This window comes from Lithobates pipiens, unplaced genomic scaffold (assembly GCF_037356315.1).
Source record: "Lithobates pipiens isolate NorthernLeopardFrog02 unplaced genomic scaffold, aLitPip1_a1.2 Scaffold_30, whole genome shotgun sequence".
Lineage (NCBI taxonomy): Eukaryota > Metazoa > Chordata > Amphibia > Anura > Ranidae > Lithobates > Lithobates pipiens.
In genome coordinates, this window is record NW_027507791.1 from 33,295,614 (window position 1) to 33,315,023 (window position 19,410).

The 19,410-nt window shown below is 46.2% G+C and overlaps 1 pseudogene across 1 annotated transcript; it reads right to left on the reverse strand.

Annotated features, from left to right (window-relative positions):
- Positions 1 to 946: 946 nt before the first annotated feature.
- On the reverse strand, positions 947 to 13,771 carry LOC143942626 (toll-like receptor 2; annotated as a pseudogene). Its single transcript, XR_013264809.1, has 3 exons — positions 13,695 to 13,771; positions 8,420 to 8,547; positions 947 to 3,849 (listed from the first exon to the last, which is right to left on the reverse strand). The product of XR_013264809.1 is annotated as a toll-like receptor 2 (transcript).
- Between the last annotated feature and the right edge of the window lie 5,639 nt (positions 13,772 to 19,410).

A 19,410-nucleotide genomic window follows, 5' to 3' on the forward strand; every position in this document is an offset into this window, starting at 1 on the left:
GCTGGACTGTGCCCAGAGTCAGTGCCCATTATTGGTATCATTGGGAGGAAATGTGCCCCATCATGTGAAAGGAATGGTGCCCTTTTTTGGTGCCAGTAAATAAAATGGCACCTTAAAGACCAGATAAAATAAGCAAAAACAAGCCTCCGGGCCGCAGTTTGGAAACCACTGATATGTGCTTTCCTCCCCAACCTGTCTCTGGCCTCACCCTTTATTGGACCAGGGAAGGAAAATATGTACAGATTGTTAATCCAATTGGAGAAACACAGACACACTGTATATTTTTATAAACTGATTTTTTTTTTTTTATAAACATAAATAGATTTACAAACTCTATAACAGCAAATTTACAAATGAAATAAGCTCTGTGGACGGACTTCTATACAATATTTACAGAGCAAGTTAGCATGACAACCATCGAGACCTTCATAACACCTCTGAGTACATTTCCAACAGTTATATTACATATGCTATAGAAATTGGACAAAATTCGAGACATCAGAGGACAGGTCAACCCAAACGGGAACCCATCTGTCCTAAACCAAATTCTATATACAATTTATAATAATACAACTCCGGTCTTGGTCATGGTCTGGGTCAAGGACCTCCAAATGTTCTAAACAAAGAACCAGTTCACTAATGTTCTTCAGACTTGGGGGGGGGGGGGTTGGACTGTAGCCAGTAGAAAAGGTCTAGATGCCAGTGGGTGAAAACAACACCCCATCTTTGGTATCAGTGGAGGAATTGTGTCCTATCATTGATGTTATTGGGTGGAATTGTGCTCCATCATTGGGAGGAATTGAGTCCCATCATTGGCGTCATTGCTAGGAATTGTGCCTCGTCATTGGTGTCAGTGGGAGGAACTGTGCCCCATCATTGGTGTCAGTGGGAGGAACTGTGCCCTATCATTGGTGTCAGCAGGAGGAACTGTGCCCCATTATTGTGTAATTGGGAGGAATTTGTAGTCATTGGGCCCCATCGTTGGAGTCATTGGGAGAAATTGGGCCCCATCATTGGTATTGTTGTCATTGTGCCCCATTGTTGGTGTCATTGGGAGGAATAGTCATTGGGCCCATTGTTGGTGTCATTGGAGGATCGTGTCCCAATTATTGGTGTCATTGGGAAAGATTGTGCCCCTTCATTGGTGTCAGTGAGGGGAATTTTGCCCCTTTGTATCAGTGGATGAAATAGTGCCCTAATGGCTGCAGTTTGGAGACCACTGGTCTTGGTGATTAAGTGTCTAAAAGAGCTTCACAGTAAGTGTAAGGGGCAAGCTTGCCTCCCATGGAGTAATATTTACATTATAGACCTCATTAAGGACAATGAAGAATCTTATGATCTAAGAATTTTTTCAGGTACATTCACTTTGATGGGTGCCATTGCCTGCCCTACAGTAGCAGTTACATTCACTAAAAATAAGTCAAATTATCTTGCCCCATGATGCTTAAACTGTCCTTTCTAAGATGTTCTTGAGCTGGACCCAAAAGAAGGGTTGTCTGCTGTCCTCCTTGGGCCACTCCAAGTAGGTTTTGGTCCTAAGCAATTTCCGTAGCCTATGAATCTTTTCGGCAGGTCCTCCATACCAACACTGTCCTTAACCACCAGGATAACATCTGAAAACGCGTGCCAATGGCCCTTTGGTGGGCGAAGTACAGCTCGTAGTTACACCACTCGCTGTTGATGAAGTTGTGGGACAGTATGAAGATAATCTTTCGGCTCTTCTCAATGTTCTCTATTATGTTATCGATAATCCATATTTCCTGGTTGAAAGTCCCTCTCGTGGATGCATACTTTGTAGGCTGGGTTGGAGTTCTCCAGTTGAGGGAGAAGGACCCTTCTTACCCAATCGGCATCAAAACAGCTATAAGATATGAAGGCGTGGTAGTCATAGTTTCTGATCTGGGTAGCCTTCTTTGACCGATGTCTACTTTTGATTATTTGACAAGTTGCTTTAATGTACCACGGTGCATTAAATTTCCAACCCAAGAGCATGCAGACAATGACGACAAAAGCGGTCACCGATGCAGATATGGCCACCACCAACCCAACATTACAATCAAGTTTCCAGGACGGAAATTATCAATTCTAGTTCCCATTAAATTTTGGGGTGATAGCAGTAATAATCATTGGGCCAGTCAATAAGAACCAAGGATCCCTCCCTCTAAAACATCTGTAAAGAAGTCATAAAGGTCACACATACAGTAGTAAGGATTGTTACCCGCCGTCAAGTTTTTCAGCTGAGGAAGGTATTTAAAGGAACCTTATCGATAATTCCAAAAGAGTTGCCTTCCAATGCCAACACTTGAATGCTGGGACTGTTCCAGTTGTAAGGTATGAATTTGATTTTGTTATTGCTAAGATTTAGTTCCGTCAAATTCGTTGCCAGGTTAAAGTAACTCATATTCAGTTGCTCGAGCTGAGAATTGGACAGGTCTAAATATTCCACAGTTGTAGGTAGACACTGGAACACCTCGTACTGGAGCACATTGCCCCTCAAAATAAGCACTTTGATGTTAGATGTCCACACACAAAATTCGTTGAGTAGCCCAAATCTGTTGGATGTAAAGTCAAGGTAGGTGAGTTTTGGCCACTGAGCCGTCAACAAAGAGATGGTCTTCAGACTGCGCATTGAATTGTAGCTACCATTGAATATTTCAATGTTGGGTAACACAGTGTTCTTGCACAACAGGTTGTACAGGTAGGTGGCCAAGAGACGGTTGCCCGATAAATTGAGCACGACTAAATTGGTCAACTGGACCCAAACATTGCAAGGGATTTGGTTGAAGTTCATGTTAATGACGCTGAGGTTAGAAACTTTGCTGAACCAGGGGAACGTCAAGTCAAATCCAAGTATATCTGGGTTGATGACATCTTGGATCACAAGGTTTTCCAAAATTAGGTTGTCAATAGCAACATCTGATATATCGAGGTTTGGAGAACGGGCAAAATCAAGAGAAAACAGGTAGAGGTTCTTTACAGAAGATATCTGGACATTCATCAAGAGCAGGTATAGAAGATTCTCATTAAATTTCCCTCGGTTGAAGACCAGGTCTCGTAGATCAATAGAAGGTAGATAAGAAAATATGTCTTTGTTGTCCACATAATAGGAAAACTCAAACAAGTTTATAAAATTGAGGCTCATGAGAGATTTATTTGTCAAATCCTTCAACATATCACTCAGCAGTGTAGCGTTTGTGTCCACAGCGATGTCAAGCCACAAATTCTGAGTGTTTAGAACGGAGAAGGCCCCAGGTTCATAATAGCCCAAGCTAGATTTGGATTTCAAAGAAAACCTATGAAGACTGATATTTTCAATAGAATCAAAGTCATGTTTGAAGATGCTGGAGACCAGAGGACCTCCCATTGACAGATCTGTCAGATTCACCAGAGTGCTGAAGACGTCCCCAAGAGTGACGCGCTGGTAGAGGTTGTTGGACAAGTCCAGGATCTGTAAGTTTATAAGATCGATTAAGGGAGAATTGGGAATCTCGGTGAGCAGGTTATGAAACAAACTCAAGTTCGACAAAAGTAAATTATACTGAAATGTCCTGTTCTCAATGTATGAAATATTATTGTAGCTCAGGTTTAATGTTTGTAGATTTGGGTATTGCACAAGGTCAGTGGCTCTCATCTCTGAAATTTCGTTAAATGATATATCCAGGTACTCCACGCTCTCTGAAAGGTTTTGAGGGACTTGCTTGAGATTCTGTCCTTTGCAGGTGACCCTTTTTCCATCTATGCTGATATTACAATCCGCCTGGCACTGTGTCAAAGTTCCAAACAGGACCATGAGGGTCATCAACCACCCAGTGACCTGGGACATGTCTAGTCATTCGACATCTTCCTTTTCTGAAAGGTAAGAATACAAATAGTTATCTGGATGCACCAAACTAAAAAAAAAATCAACTCCATAAACACCAGGGAGGTCTATGCTACAAGCATTTTTACATTTCCCCAAAATATGGCACAAAGTTGCACTGGGCATACAATGGAATTGTCTGCAGAGGGTATGGCAGGGCTCTACCCAAGGACCATGGAAATGACAGCGCCAGGTAACTAGCATTTCCAGCACCTTAAAAATATATCTAAAATCATAACTTTTTCTTTTGGATAGAGTGCTAAAGGATTAAAAAACATCAAGTTTTTTTTTTAAATCTTGCAGTCTTTGTCTGGGGAGATAGTCCTTTGCTTCCTGTCTCTGAGATGTAACAGGAAGTGAAAATTATCTCTAAAGTGATGGAAAATCTGATCTTAACCTGGCCATAGATGGTTTGAATTTCAGCTGGTTCAGCAAGGACCAGCAGAGATTCGATCCATGTATGGGCAGGCTGATTGTACCCAACTGATCAGTGGGAATACTATACACTGTCACTATACTAATGTAGCACCCTCTAGTAGTGTGCTACAAAGTATAGGTACTTTTAAGCAGGCTTGGCTGGTTGCTAGGCCTGTTTGTTTTCAATCTGGGCTGAGTGGCTCAGAGTAGGGCTGGGTGGCTCACAGGTGGTGTCATCAGGACCTCCCATTTCTTTCCAGAGGCTTCTAGTGCTTTCTGAAAAGAGAGGTGGGAGGGGAGGTGGAGCCACCTGGGGTGTTTAGGGAGCCCTGACCAATCCCCAATCTGGATTGGCAGGGGGCAGGCCTCCTTAAATACCCAGGGTCAGCCCAGCTGCTGGAGGTTGTTGGGTGGAAGAGCTGGAGTGAGATGGTGCTGAAGCTGTCGGGGGGGATTTGAGGGAGCTTCCCAGTCTGGGGGGGTGACTTTGGGCCTGGGCTCGGGTGGAGTTGAGGCCACTTTCAGGAACGCATGAAGAGGTCCTAGACCGGAGACACAAGAGGGTACATTTGTAATATAAAATGAAATGGTTCAACTCGCCCTAATGCAGAATCAGTAGGAGCCCTGAGTGTGTCACTTGCCCCATTGCCTGCCACCAGATGCTATCATGTACCCCCAGCAGAGTCCCTCCTTACATCTCAGGTGCCTCCAGCAGAGTCCCTCCTTACATCTCAGGTGCCCCCAGCAGAGTCCCTCCTTACATCTCAGGTGCTTCCAGCAGAGTCCCTCCTTACATCTCAGGTGCCCCCAGCAGAGTCCCTCCTTACATCTCAGGTGCCCCCAGCAGAGTCACTCCTTACATCTCAGGTGCCCCCAGCAGATTCCCTCCTTACATCTCAGGTGCCCCTAGTAGAGTCCCTTGGCTCTGCCTCTCATCGGATACAGACCGGCAGCAGGCCACAGGGCAGAGAGTTGGTGGCAGCTCCATGTGTCTTTGCAGGTCTCTTTCCCTGTGTGTTCAGTGGAGAGGGGAGGGGCCTTCCGATCCGTGCAGCTAACCGGCTTCAGTGCACAAGCGAATTGTCTACTTGTACACTGAAGAGAGAGGCCGATTGGCTGCATGGATCATAGGCCCCTCCCCTCTCCATTGAACACAAGGGGAAAGACCTGCTAGCCGGAAAGAGATCTCGTGGCGGCGGACATATTTTCGGAGCCAATAGCTGCAGCTGGTGCCAAAAAAGTCCAGATTCCGGGGAAAAATCTGGACTGTTGGCAAGTATGTATGTCGTGTACAGTTTGCTGCTTTTACTAAAAATCGCTCCGTTTCTTATCCTCTACCTTGTCTGCCAACACAGGGCTCTCGAATGAGCTCTTGGGTTTGTGAATAATGGCCAGGACTTGCTGATAGACTCCTCCTACAAACAATCACAGTGGGTGTCGGCACCGGGGTGAGGATGTGCGCACCCTAAATCCAAAAGCAGGCAGGTATGTTGCTTTGCCTGCATGGGCAGCCTAGCTGGAGTACATTGCTGGCAGGTGGTCCGCAAGTGGACCTTATAAACTCTTATCTGTTCTATGACTTTTATTGAGAAGGATATAAACTTTCTCAGATTGTCATGTCCATTTATGTTTCTCGATGGACAGGAAGTAATGGGGATACAGACTAACCCTAAAACACATTTTTTAGTAATGGGGGAAAGGGTTAGAATGGCTAAACTAAGGTGACCATCTGTCGCCATTTCCTTGGGACAGTCCCAATTGTGAGGGGTCAGTCTCTTGAAAAACGGGCATTACTGGATTTGTGCCTGGGAGCCGACACCATAATTACCACAGTGCATGTGTTTAAACTTTTACACTGTGCAAGTGACCAGTTCAAAAATAGTGCCAGTAGAGTACTCTGCACGTGCATTGCCATTCATAAGGGCATGCAGACCACTCCGACCATGCCGATTTGGACCGACGCTTGCCTAGTGTGACGAGTTGGAGCCATTGCATTGCAAAGCTCAAAATCTACTTGGCTTCCTGGATTGATGTTGGGTCATGGGGATGACGGCTGCATGAGCCCTGGACCCTTAATCCTGACCCCCCTGCAACTTGTGCGTGACCCAGTCTCCGGCCCCTTGCAACTTGTGCGTGACCCAGTCCCCGGCCCCCTGCAACTTGTGTGTGACCCAATCCCTGGCCCCATGCGCTCACCCAGTTCCTCAGCCCCCCCTGCACGCTCTCACCCTAATCCCCATCTCCCTGCACCTTGTACATTCTCACCCCAATCCCCATCTCCCTGCACCTTGTACGCTCTCACCCTAATCCCCATCTCCCTGCATCTTGTACGCTCTCACCCTAATCCCCATCTCCCTGCACCTTGTATGCTCTCACACTAACCCCGACCCCCTACACTCTGTATGCTCTCACCCTAATCCCCGGCCCCCTGCACTCTGTACGCTCTCACCCTAATCCCTGGCCCCCTGCACTCTGTACGCTCTCACCCTAATCCCTGGCCCCCTGCACTCTGTACGCTCTCACCCTAATCGCCGTCCCCTGCACCTTGTACACTCTCACCCTAATCCCTGGCCCCCTGCACTCCGTACACTCTCACCCTAATCCCTGGCCCCCTGCACTCTGTACGCTCTTACCCTGATCCCCGGCCCCCTGCACTCTGTACGCTCTCACCCTAATCCCTGGCCCCCAGCACTCTGTACGCTCTCACCCTAATCGCCGCCCCCTGTACCTTGTACACTCTCACCCTAATCCCCGGCCCCCTGCACTCCGTACACTCTCACCCTAATCCCTGGCCCCCTGCACTCTGTACGCTCTTTACCCTGATCCCCGGCCCCCTGCACTCTGTACGCTCTCACCCTAATCCCTGGCCCCCTGCAGTCTACGCTCTCACCCTAATCCCTGGCCCCCTGCACTCTGTACGCTCTCACTCTGATCCCTGGCTCCCTGCACTCTGTACACTCTCACCCTAATCCCCGGCCCCCAGCACTCTGTACGCTCTCACTCTAATCGCCGCCCCCCTGCACTCTGCACGCTCTTACCCTAATCCCTGGCCCCCTGCACGCTCTCACCCTAATCCCCATCTCCCTGCACGTTGTACACTCTCACCCTAATCCCCATCTCCCTGCACTCTGTACGCTCTCACCCTAATCCCCATCTCCCTGCACTCTGTACGCTCTCACCCTAATCCCCGGCCTCCTGCACTCTGCACGCTCTCACCCTAATCCCCGGCCCCCTGCACTCTGTATGCCCTCACCCTAATCCCCGGCCCCCTGCACTCTGTATGCCCTCACCCTAATCCCTGGCCCCCTGCACTCTGTATGCTCTCACCCTAATCCCAAACCCCCTGCACTGTGTATCCTCTCACCCTAATCCCCAGCCCCCTGCACTCTACGTTCTCACCCTAATCCCAAACCCCCTGCACTCTGTACACTCTCACCCTAATCCCCAACCCCCTGCACTCTGTACCCTCTCACCCTAATCTATGCTTTACACTGTCTTGACCCATAGCAGCATAGGTTCAACAATAATACATTCCTGTCTGGGTGTGGCAGAGAGTAATGTAGATATTATTATTTTTTAAACCCAGAATTGTAGCAGAGGATGCAGTAATTGTTGTGTGTTAAAACACCTGGTAATGGCTACCATGTGTGTGAAAGGCTTAACCTGCCCTAGTGACAATCCATCTACTGGTGTTTAGATTGCTGCCCCACAAGGTGGAAAATCTCTGCACAAGGCGAGTCTAGAGGGTGTAATTGTCACGGTATGTATTCTATGAAGGCGAATGATTTATTTTCTTTAGTTACACCGATTTTCCACTCAGGTGAGCTTATCCGGAAAGTGCCGCTTTTAGTCTTACTCTTATTGTAATTAGCTCAATAAGACATTTCCCGCACTCTTAATACATTTCTACATCCTCAGTCCACTCAAGGAAATCCGTCACACTCGGTCCCTTAAGGTATGGTGGGACTATCGAGGAAAATTCCTAAAATGCAACGCAAACACAACATAGCGTGTGGCCGTATGCTATAACGATGTCCACTAAAATAAACTTTGGTTGTATCAAAGATTAAAAAACAATTACGGTCCCTTGTGGCCCTCTAATAATTAACCCAACATCCCAAAGAAGGTGATCAAGAGTCTTACCTCACGTCATTCATTATCAAGATCCCTCTGGTGTCAGAGGTGTGATCATCCTTGGGGAACCGCGGGGCTGCCCAGAGGATTATGGGTGGTGAAGGAAGGTTGTGCCATCTTGGTCTGCAGAACGGAACCTAAAAAGGAAGACAGTAGTGACCTGTGTCAGTTATGTGGTGGTATCGATGAAATATTTAGGAGACACGTTATCACTAAATCTCTACAATATATAAAATGGGAGATTTAACTATCTCTACCATGTGTAAAATGGGAAATGTAACTTCTGTGGTCTCCATTAGATTGTAAGCTCCAGGAACTCAGCACAGGGATGGTGGGAACCCCTCATAAAGGGTACAGTGGGTGTACAGACCCGGGAACTCGGCACAGGGATGGTGGGAACCCCTCATAATGGGCACAGCGGGTGTACAGACCCGGGAACTCGGCACAGGGATGGTGGGAACCCCTCATAATGGGCAAAGCAGGTGTACAGACCCGGGAACTCAACCCAGGGATGGTGAAAACCCCTCATAATGTGCACAGCGGGTATACAGACCCGGGAACTCAGCACAGGGATGGAGGGAACCCCTCATTATGAGCACAGCGGGTATACAGACCCGGGAACTCAGCACAGGGATGGAGGGAACCCCTCATTATGGGCACAGTGGGTGTACAGACCCGGGAACCCCTCATTATGGGCACAGCGGGTGTACAGACCCGGGAACTCAGCACAGGGATGGAGGGAACCCCTCATTATGAGCACAGCGGGTATACAGACCCAGGAACTCAGCACAGGGATGGAGGGAACCCCTCATTATGGGCACAGTGGGTGTACAGACCCGGGAACCCCTCATTATGGGCACAGCGGGTGTACAGACCCGGGAACTCAGCACAGGGATGGTGGGAACCCCTCATAATGGGCATAGTGGGGGTACAGACCCGGAAACTCAGCACAGGGATGGTGGGAACCCCTCACAATGTGCACAGTGGGTGTACAGACCCGGGAACTCAGCACAGGGATGGTGGGAACCCCTCATTATGTGCACAGCGGGTGTACAGACCCAGAAACTCAGCACAGGGATGGTGGGAACCACTCATAATGGGCACAGCGGGGGTACAGACTGGGAACTCAGCACAGGGATGGTGGGAACCCCTCATAATGGGCACAGCGGGTGTACAGACCCGGGAACTCAGCACAGGGATGGTGGGAACCCCTCATTATGTGCACAGCGGGTGTACAGACCCAGAAACTCAGCACAGGGATGGTGGGAACCACTCATAATGGGCACAGCGGGGGTACAGACTGGGAACTCAGCACAGGGATGGTGGGAACCCCTCATAATGGGCACAGCGGGTGTACAGACCCGGGAACTCAGCACAGGGATGGTGGGAACCCCTCATAATGGGCACAGCAGGTGTACACACCCGGGAACTCAGCACAGGGATGGTGGGAACCCCTCATAATGGGCACAGCGGGGGTACAGACCCGGGAATTCAGCACAGGGATGGTGGGAACCCCTCATAACGGGCATAGTGGGTGTACAGACCCAGGAACTCAGCACAGTGATGGTGGGAACCCCTCATAATGGGCACAGCAGGTGTAGAGACCCCAGAACTCGGCACGTATAGCATAAAAAAAATATTTTTCAAAGTATTTGGTGACCTTTTCAAGCACGGCAGCAATTTCTGGGCGGAAGAACTAGATTTGCGTCGGGTATCGCGGTCTCCACGGCTTCAGGGTCTGCTGAGCTTCTGTCACTTCTACAGCAAAAACACAAACAGAACCTGAAGGTCCTGTTCTTCTAGAGAGGCGACAACCTCGCTGTCGACGCACCCCCACCAGGCAGTACAAAGACACACCAGGGGGGCAAAATGTACTGTAACTGGTTAGGTCAGAAATCTGTGATGCCATCCGCACCTTCCCCAGAGACACATACCAGAGGCCTCATTATCACCTGAAGAGACACACGCAGGTTGATGGACTTGTGTCTTTTTTCGACCTCACCTGCTATGTAGCTATGTATATTGATTGGTTGTAGTGAAATTGGTGAAAGTTGTGGCGTCTACAAATGATGGTACTGTGCAGTGGCGGGCATGAGGGCGCAGGGACGCCGCCCCCCCCCAATTCATGCGCCTGGCCCCTAATCTACATGTGGGATGCCGGACGTATGGATTCCAATGCAATTTTTTTTTTTGAAGCACGTGATTGGAACCGGAGGCTCTAATTGGCTTCAAAAAGGTTTGGCTCGAGGCGCAGGGCCCTGCACCTGGAGCCCACCCAGTTGTGTGACATTAAAGAATTAATATGCGATAACGTCTTCCTGTTTCTCCTCCCGGCCAATCAGGAAGCAGGTCCGATTGGGCCTGAAGTCCTAAGACCCGATTGGCCGTGAGTCCCAAGTTCTGATTGGCCGTGAGGAAAAGCGACCGATGGAACCCAGGAGGAGATGGGGGGAGCTTATGAAGCCACGAACAAGATGGGGTAAGTACAGGGCTGGTGGGGGACCTGGTGGGTGACGGGCCAGCTGGTGGGAGTGGCAATTGAATGAGCGAGTGCCAGGGGGTGGCTGGGGGTCACCCATTCAAGGAAATTGAGCACCAACCACAACTGGTACTGTATATACAATATATATATACTGGAATGTTTTATTCTACTACTGACGGCGATCAGAGACTTATAATAGGACTGTGATAGTCCGGGGGGCGATCTGATGCCTGCTAGCGGGCACATTAAAGCGGAGCTCCACCCAAAAAAGGGAAGCTCCGCTTATCTGCTTCCCCCCTCCACTGCCACATTTTGGGGTACCTGGTTTTGACAAGTTCAGAAGTTCAGCCCCTCCAACCCCCCCACTGGCCCATTTAGAAAGCACGGTGTGATTCACGCATGAGCAGGAGGAAAGCGGCTGTGAACCCACAAGACTTCACTGCCGGTTTCCCTTAACCAAGATGGCGGCACCAGCACCCAAGAGCCAGTTCAAGAATCGGCTCAGACACCGCTGGACGCCTGGACAGGTAAGTACCCCAATAGTAAAAGTCAGCAGCTACAGTATTTGTAAGCAAGGTCCATAAAGACACGGATGAGCGAGTTTGGGGTGGAGGAACTTGACTGGCCTGCACAGAGTCCTGACCTCAACCTGACAGAATACTTTTGGGATGAATTTGAATGGAGACTGTGAGACAGGCCTTCTCATCCAACATCAGTGCCTGACCTCACAAATGCTGTTCTGGAAGAATGGTCAAACCTTCCCATAGACACCCTCCTAAACCTTGTGGACGGCCTTCCCAGAAGAGTTGAAGCTGTTATAGCTGCAAAGGGCGGAGCCAACTCAATATTGAACCCTACAGACTAAGACTGGGATGCCATTAACCACTTTCCGACCGGTCAATAGCAGATTGACGTCTGGGCGGTGGTTCATTTATCCTGACTGGGCATCATATGACGTCCTTCAGGATAACGGCTCCCGCACGCCCGCGGGGGGGCATGCATCACGGCGATCGGTGGTGCGGTGTGTCGGTCTGACACACTGCTCCACCGATCTCGGTAAAGAGCCTCCGGCAGAGGCTCTTTACCACGTGATCAGCTGTGTCCAATCACGGCTGATCACAACGTAAATAGGAAAAGCGAACCTATAGGAAATAGGTAAATCGGCGGCTCTCCTGATAGGGGGGGCTGCGCTGATTGATTGTTAGCGCAGCCCCCCCGTGGATGTCCACACTGGACCACCATAAAAGCCCTCAGGACCACCAGGAAGGGGGGCAACATGTGGATGGCCAGGTATGTACCCCATAACCATCCACATGTGCAAATGACAGCCCAATCAGTGCCCACAAATGGGCACTGACTGGCAATATCATGTAGCAAATAAAATCAGTGATGCATAGCAATGCCACCCATCTGTGCCATCAGTGCCACCCACCAGTGTCCAGCAGTGCCACCTATCGGTATCATTAAGTACCCATCCGTGCCACCCATGAGTGCCCATCAGTGCCTATGCCTATGAGTGCCCATCACTGCCGCCTATGAGTGCCCATCACTGCCGCCTATGAGTGCCCATCACTGCCGCCTATGAGTGCCCATCACTGCCGCCTATGAGTGCCCATTAGTGCCACCTATGAGTGCCTATCAGTGCCCATCATCAGTGCTTGTCGGTGCCACCGCATCAGTACCACTTCATCGGTGCCACCTCATCAGTGCCCGTCAGTGCAGCCATATCAGTGCCCGTCATTGAAGGAGATAACGTACTTATTTTCAAAAATTTTTAACAGAAACACTTTTTTTTCTCCCCAAATTTTCTGTCTTTTTTTTTATTTGTTGCGCAAAAAATAAAAACCCGCAGAGGCGATCAAATACCACCAAAAAAAAGTTCTATTTGTGGGAAGAAAACGATAAAAAAAAAATGTGTTTGGGTGCAGCGTAGCACGACCGCGCAATTGTCATTCAAAGTGCGACAGCGCCGAAAGCTGGAAATTGGCCTGGGCGGGAAGGTGTCTAAGTGCCCCCCCCCCCCGGTATTGAAGTGGTTAAAGTTCATGTAAAGGCAGGCGTCCCAATACTTTTGACAATACCGTGTCGTTTTGGTGAATGTAAGGCTGATTGTATGGACAGATTGTAAGGTGTGTGTGTGGGGTCAGCTTTAGATTTCCCAATCGCCATGTAAGGAGAGGACTGGCCTATATCTGAGACTATAAAGTCGCAGAATTATAAAACGTGAATTTCCACTCTCTGAATGAAAAGTCGCGCCGACACCTCTACAAAGTCGCAATGATTGGATTGGGCGATGTTCAAATCGAAGGGCTGTGATTTGTCACATGACTCGGGGTCTCCAAAGTCACATGACAAGAAACGAAAGGCTTAATGTTACATTTGTATCCAATCAGGAAATCTCTCGCGCTACAAAAACTGTTACTAAATCTATAAGAGATCGATCGATTGTAAAGTGTGTGATATGCTAAAAAAAAAACGTGGCTTTTTCCGTGCTTCCTCTCAAGCAAACACCCGCTAAAAAGATTTGTTATCATCCAATAAAAACAAAGCGGAAAGCCCGTCGGATCCCGATTGTGGGTTGGTGCAGACCCCGGAGCGGCGTGGCCCCTCCCCCCCCCCAAAACGGACATGTCAGAAAATTGTGCTAAAAATGGGAAAAAATTGTTACAAATTCTACAACGATCTTTTTTTTTCTCTCCCAGTAGAACGCAGATCTGAACGCTTCCAGGTCGCGAGATCTGCCAGATTGTATCGCCAAATTGCACAAACGCCGCGCACGCAATAATACAAAATGTGACTTACCTTCTCCCAGCAGAGCAACGCCGGGCGCTCTCCTCTCCGCTCTCCCTGAGCTCACCTTCCACTCTGAAGGATGATTGTGGCCCGAGCGATCGAGAGGCGTGTTCCCCATCCCTTTTAACTCTTTCATGGGAGGATTAGTCACAGCGCAGTGCCAGACTCCACCACCGGGGAGCAGCACTGAGCTCATTTCATACAATCTCATACAACTCCTTCCAAGATACAGCTCCTGTGTAGAAGAAGAGCGCTCCGATTTCACGCTTTCCCTGTTGGCTCGCATGTTTTACCCCAACATTACACGTTGTTTAGCGTGTTGTGCTGCCCAACATACTAAGGCAACTCCGCCCCAACATCCCTGCGTTGCAGCCCGCCACGGAGCACATGAGGTCACCGAACACGCAATGCACCAGGACCCCGAGGTGTGACTGAGCCCCTTAGTGATCGCCGAACACAGGAAAAGCGCGAACTCGGCGATATCGTCATCTACACGGGAGTACAATTTTACAGAAGCCTTAAGGGAGTTGTAAAAGCAGAAGGTGCATTCTATGCATTAAGATAACACCCCTCTGTGTGTGGCACCCCCCCTAATTCCCTTCATAGACCCCCCATCTTCTCTCCAGTCATGTCCACCAGTCCGGCACACCCATTGGATCCCTCCGCTGTCAATCAAAGTTAGTCAGCCAATCAGGGGAGAGAGGGGGTGGGGCTGGGTTCGGGGGAATGGACACATGGAGCTGTGATTCGGCTCGGGTGCCCCCCATAGATAGCTGCTGGCTGTGGGGGGGCTCCGAACAGGGGGGAGGGGCCAGGAGCAGGGAAGAGGGACCCGAGAAGAGGAGGATCGGGGGGCCGCTCTGTGCAAAACCAACTGTACAGAGGAGTGAAGTATAACATGTTATTTAAAAAAACAAAAAACTAGACTTTCCAATCACTTTAAGGCGTTCGCACCCCTGAGCATCGCGCTCTTTCTGGTGTTTTGTCGCACTTTTGTATGCGTTTTTGTACGGTGTTTTCAAAGCGTTTTTAAGTGTTTTTTTTATTAGCCAATAGAGAAAATTATCGCCTGTTGTATCATTTGCAGCTCAGTATTTGAGATTTGTAGCTTTTCCAATAGATTTTATTTTTTTAATTATTATTAATTTATTTTTTTTGTTATGAGAAGGGGTTAGAATTATGGTTATGTGCTAGGGTTAGGGTTAGGTGTTAGGGGTTAAGATTAGGGTTCAATATTAGGATCAGTGTTAGGGGTTAGGATTAGGGTTCAATATTAGGATTAGTGTTAGGAGTTAAGATTAGGCTTCATTAGGATTAGTGTTAGGGGTTAAGATTAGGCTTCAATATTAGGATTAGTGTTAGGGGTTAAGATTAGGGTTCAATATTAGGATCAGTGTTAAGGGTTAGGATTAGGGTTCAATATTAAGATTAGTGTTAGGGGTTAAGATTGGGCTTCAATATTAGGATTAGTGTTGGGCGTTAGGATTGGGATTCAATATTAGGATTAGTGTTAGGGGTTAGGATTAGGGTTCAATATTAGGATTAGTGTTAGGGGTTGGGATTGGGGTTCAATATTAGGATTAGTGTTAGGGGTTAGGATTAGAGTTCAATATTAGGATCAGTGTTAGGGGTTATGATTAGGGTTCAATATTAGGATTAGTGTTAGGGGTTAGGATTAGGGTTCAATATTAGGATTAGTGTTAGGGGTTAAGATTAGGGTTCAATATTAGGATTAGTGTTAGGGATTAGGATTGGGGTTCAATATTAGGATTAGTGTTAGGGGTTAGGATTCAATATTAGGATTAGTGTTAGGGGTTAGGATTGGGGTCCAATATTAGGATTAGTGTTAGGGGTTAGGATTAGGGTTCAATATTAGGATTAGTGTTAGGGGTTCAGATTAGTGTTCAATATTAGGATTAGTGTTAGGGGTTAGGATTGGGGTTCAATATTATGATTAGTGTTAGGTGTTAAGATTAGGCTTCAATATTAGGATTAGTGTTAGGGGTTAGGATTAGGGTTCAATGTTAGGATTATTAGGGGTTAGGATTAGGGTTCAATATTAGGATTAGTGTTAGGGGTTAGGATTAGGGTTCAATATTAGGATTAGTGTTAGGGGTTAGGATTAGGGTTCAATATTAAGATTAGTGTTAGGGGGTAGGATTGGGGTTCAATATTAGGATTAGTGTTAGGGGTTAGGATTAGGGTTCAATATTAGGATTAGTGTTAGGGGTTCGGATTAGGGTTCAATATTAGGATTAGTGTTAGGGGTTAGGATTGGGGTTCAATATTATGATTAGTGTTAGGTGTTAAGATTAGGCTTCAATATTAGGATTAGTGTTAGAGGTTAGGATTAGGGTTCAATGTTAGGATTATTAGGGGTTAGGATTAGGGTTCAATATTAGGATTAGTGTTAGGGGTTAGGATTAGGGTTCAATATTAGGATTAGTGTTAGGGGTTAGGATTAGGGTTCAATATTAAGATTAGTGTTAGGGGTTAGGATTAGGGTTCAACACCAGAGTGGTGCTCTTGCTGGACGGTAAAAAAAGTCCTGCAAGCCGCATCTTTGCAGCGCTATAGGAGCGGTGAATACACCGCTCCTAAAGCGCCCCCTCCCATTGAAAACAATGGGGCAGCGCCGTAAACCCACCGGCAAAGCGTCACTGCAGCGGCGCTTTGCGGGAGCGGTTTTAACAGTTTTTCGGCCGAATAGCACCGCTAAAACTACGGTAAAGCGGGCGCTAAATATAGTGCCCGCTTTACCGCCGACGCCCACAACGCCCCCGGTCTAAAAGTAGCCTTAGGTGTTGCGTGTTGGGGTTTGGGCTAGAGGGTTAATTTTTTATTTTTGTCCTTTTTTTTTGTTAGGGTTAGGGTGTAAATGTATTAATTTATTATTATTATGATAATTATTATTATTACTATTAATATTACTACAACTAATAAAAATAATTATGGTTTAGGTTAGGGGTTCATATTTTTTGTCTTCTGTTTATATTCATTTATTGTTAGGGTTAGTGTGGTAATTTGTTTTATTATTAGGTTATTATTATTAATAATAATAATAATAATAATAATTACAAATAATAATTTAATGCATTTTTTAAGGTTAGGGGTTAATTATTATTTATCTATTATTACATATTATTTATTTTATTCGTTTGTGTATTTATTTTATTTAAGATTTATTTATTTCTATGATTTTTGTTTTATTTGAGCAAAAAATGCTCAAATAACATGTGAGATTCATTCGTAACTTTGGACAACTTCGTATTCGTTACGTTCAACAACGGCCAAATTTGAAAGGAAATTCCAATACCTAGAATTTAATAGTAATAATTACGTTATTATCAGTTAATATTTCAGATTTTCTAATTTTTGGGGGTTTTTCCGCATTTTTGAATTACCGAATTTATGAATTTTACAAATATTAGAATTTATGAATATTCTGAAAAATATTGTTAAACAGGTTTCCGCTAATTCGAAAAAAATTTTTTCCGAATTAACAAATTTGTTGAAATTCGGTAAAAAAACGAATTTGGATACTAAAGGAATTGCTGGTGTGTAATATGTATGTGTGTACATTGCTGGTACTGATAGATTAGGGGGAAGGAGAGGAGAGAGGATCTCTTCTATGTGGATAGATCTCTAATCACGGTCAGTCCTACTCAGTCATTTAATAACATCTGCTGAGTCGCCCCCCAATAAAGGGGGCGGAGAGATTTTGGTGTTGGGGGGTCACAGAGCGGATCTATGAGGAAGTGAAAGGATTGAAGATTTCTTCATCTCGCATTGTGTGAAGTTGCACTTTATAGAGGATCTGTCGCTGTTTATTTGGCACTAATGATTGGACTTGGCACTGAAAATCACATTATGCACTTTATGGGGAATAATTATAAAACATTCGTTATATAAATGTCAGAAACATTCCGAAAGCTAAAAACACGTCCCGTCATTTTTCTAAGAGAATTCCTGTATCATGAGCTCCATCTAGTGGCCAACAGTGTTTATTACATAGACTACAATATTTTTATCGACTACATTAAACACCATTTTCGTCGACTAATATACGACTAAAACAATTCAGATGACTAAAATATGACTAAAACTAAAATGGGCGGTAATTATAAAAATTCACATCTATTCCAAAAAAGTGTTAAAACCACATAAAGATATAACAAACACAACACCCTCTACTAGACAAAGGTCCCCAGATACCCAATAAGCAGAGGATGGGCTGGCGGGGATCCCCGTGTCCTCTGGATTTCCAAGGTGCCCCAACCCTATCGGGTGTTTTGGTTTGGCTCCAATATTGAGCTCCCAAGTGGGGGACGCCTGACATACAAGCTGAAGGCTTCTTTATCTTTACCTGGCGGCGGGCAAGATCTATTCAGGATTGTGTAAAGAGACAATTCCACTTCTGAGGGGGGCGGATACTATATATGATGCTCACATTTGGATCCTTGTGTTGGAATTATCAATCCCTCGTATTGATCTCCAACTGACTCGCACTACCTCGCCTTTGATAGAGCTGCCAGTTCCTTCTGGTCACCCTGGAGGGCGGAATCTTTTTGTGGTCCAGGTGTCCTACGTGGGAATTGAATGCTTTCCATTTGAATCTTTGGATTCTTGAAAGGGCTGATTTGGTTTTCCTTTGTGTGTGGCTTCACCCCTTATGTGATCTTCATGGTCAATCAGCACCTACCCAGCATGTCCTGAGGAAGCAATTAGATGTGAAACGCGTTGACAAGCAAGCATGGAGGAGTTCTTGGACTTTACCTTTTTGAATATTATATATAATCCTTATTGTTTATACTTTTGTTGGACCTCTCACCAACCAAACGATGGGTTCCATACCTCCATGTCTGCTTATTGGGTATCTGGTGACCTTTGTCTAGTAGAGGGTGTTGTGTTTGTTATAACTTTATGGGGTTTTAACCTTTTTGTAACAAAGATGTGAATTTTATTGAATTGCCGCCTCGTGTTGGGCTCACAAAGTCCATTCTTTTTTGGGAGAGTCACTCAATCCTTTTTCTCCAATCATTGAATGTCGGCATGGTGGGGGTCCTCCTGTCTTATAAAACTAAAATGGCATTTTAGTCAAAAGACTATGACTAAAACTAAATTGAAATTTGATGTTTAACCACTTGTCTACTTGGCACTTAAACACCCCTCCTGGCCAGACCAATTTTCAGCTTTAGGTGCTCTCACACTTTGAATGACAAATACTCAGTCATGTAACACTGCACCCAAATGAATTTTTTGTCCTTTTTTTTCCCACAAATAGAGCTTTCTTTTGGTGGTATTTGACCACCTCTGGGGTTTTTTATTTTTATTTTTTGCGCTTAAATGAAAAAATAATGAAAATTTTGAAAAGAAACACATTTTTCTTTGTTTCTGTGATAAAATTTTGCAAATTATTAATTTTTTTTCATAAATTTTGGCCACAATTTATACTGCTACATATCTTTGGTAAAAATAACCCAAATTAGTGGATATTATTTGGTCTTTGTGAAAGTTAGAGAGTCTACAAGCTGTGGTGCCAATCATACAAAATTGATCACATCTGATGTACCGGTGGCCAATCTCATTTCTTGTGACTCGAACAAGCCAGGAAAGTACAAATACCCCCCAAATGACTCCTTTTTTGAAAGTAGACATTCCAAGGTATTTAGTAAGATGCATGGTGAGCTTTTTGATGTTGTCATTTTTTCCCACAATTCTTTGC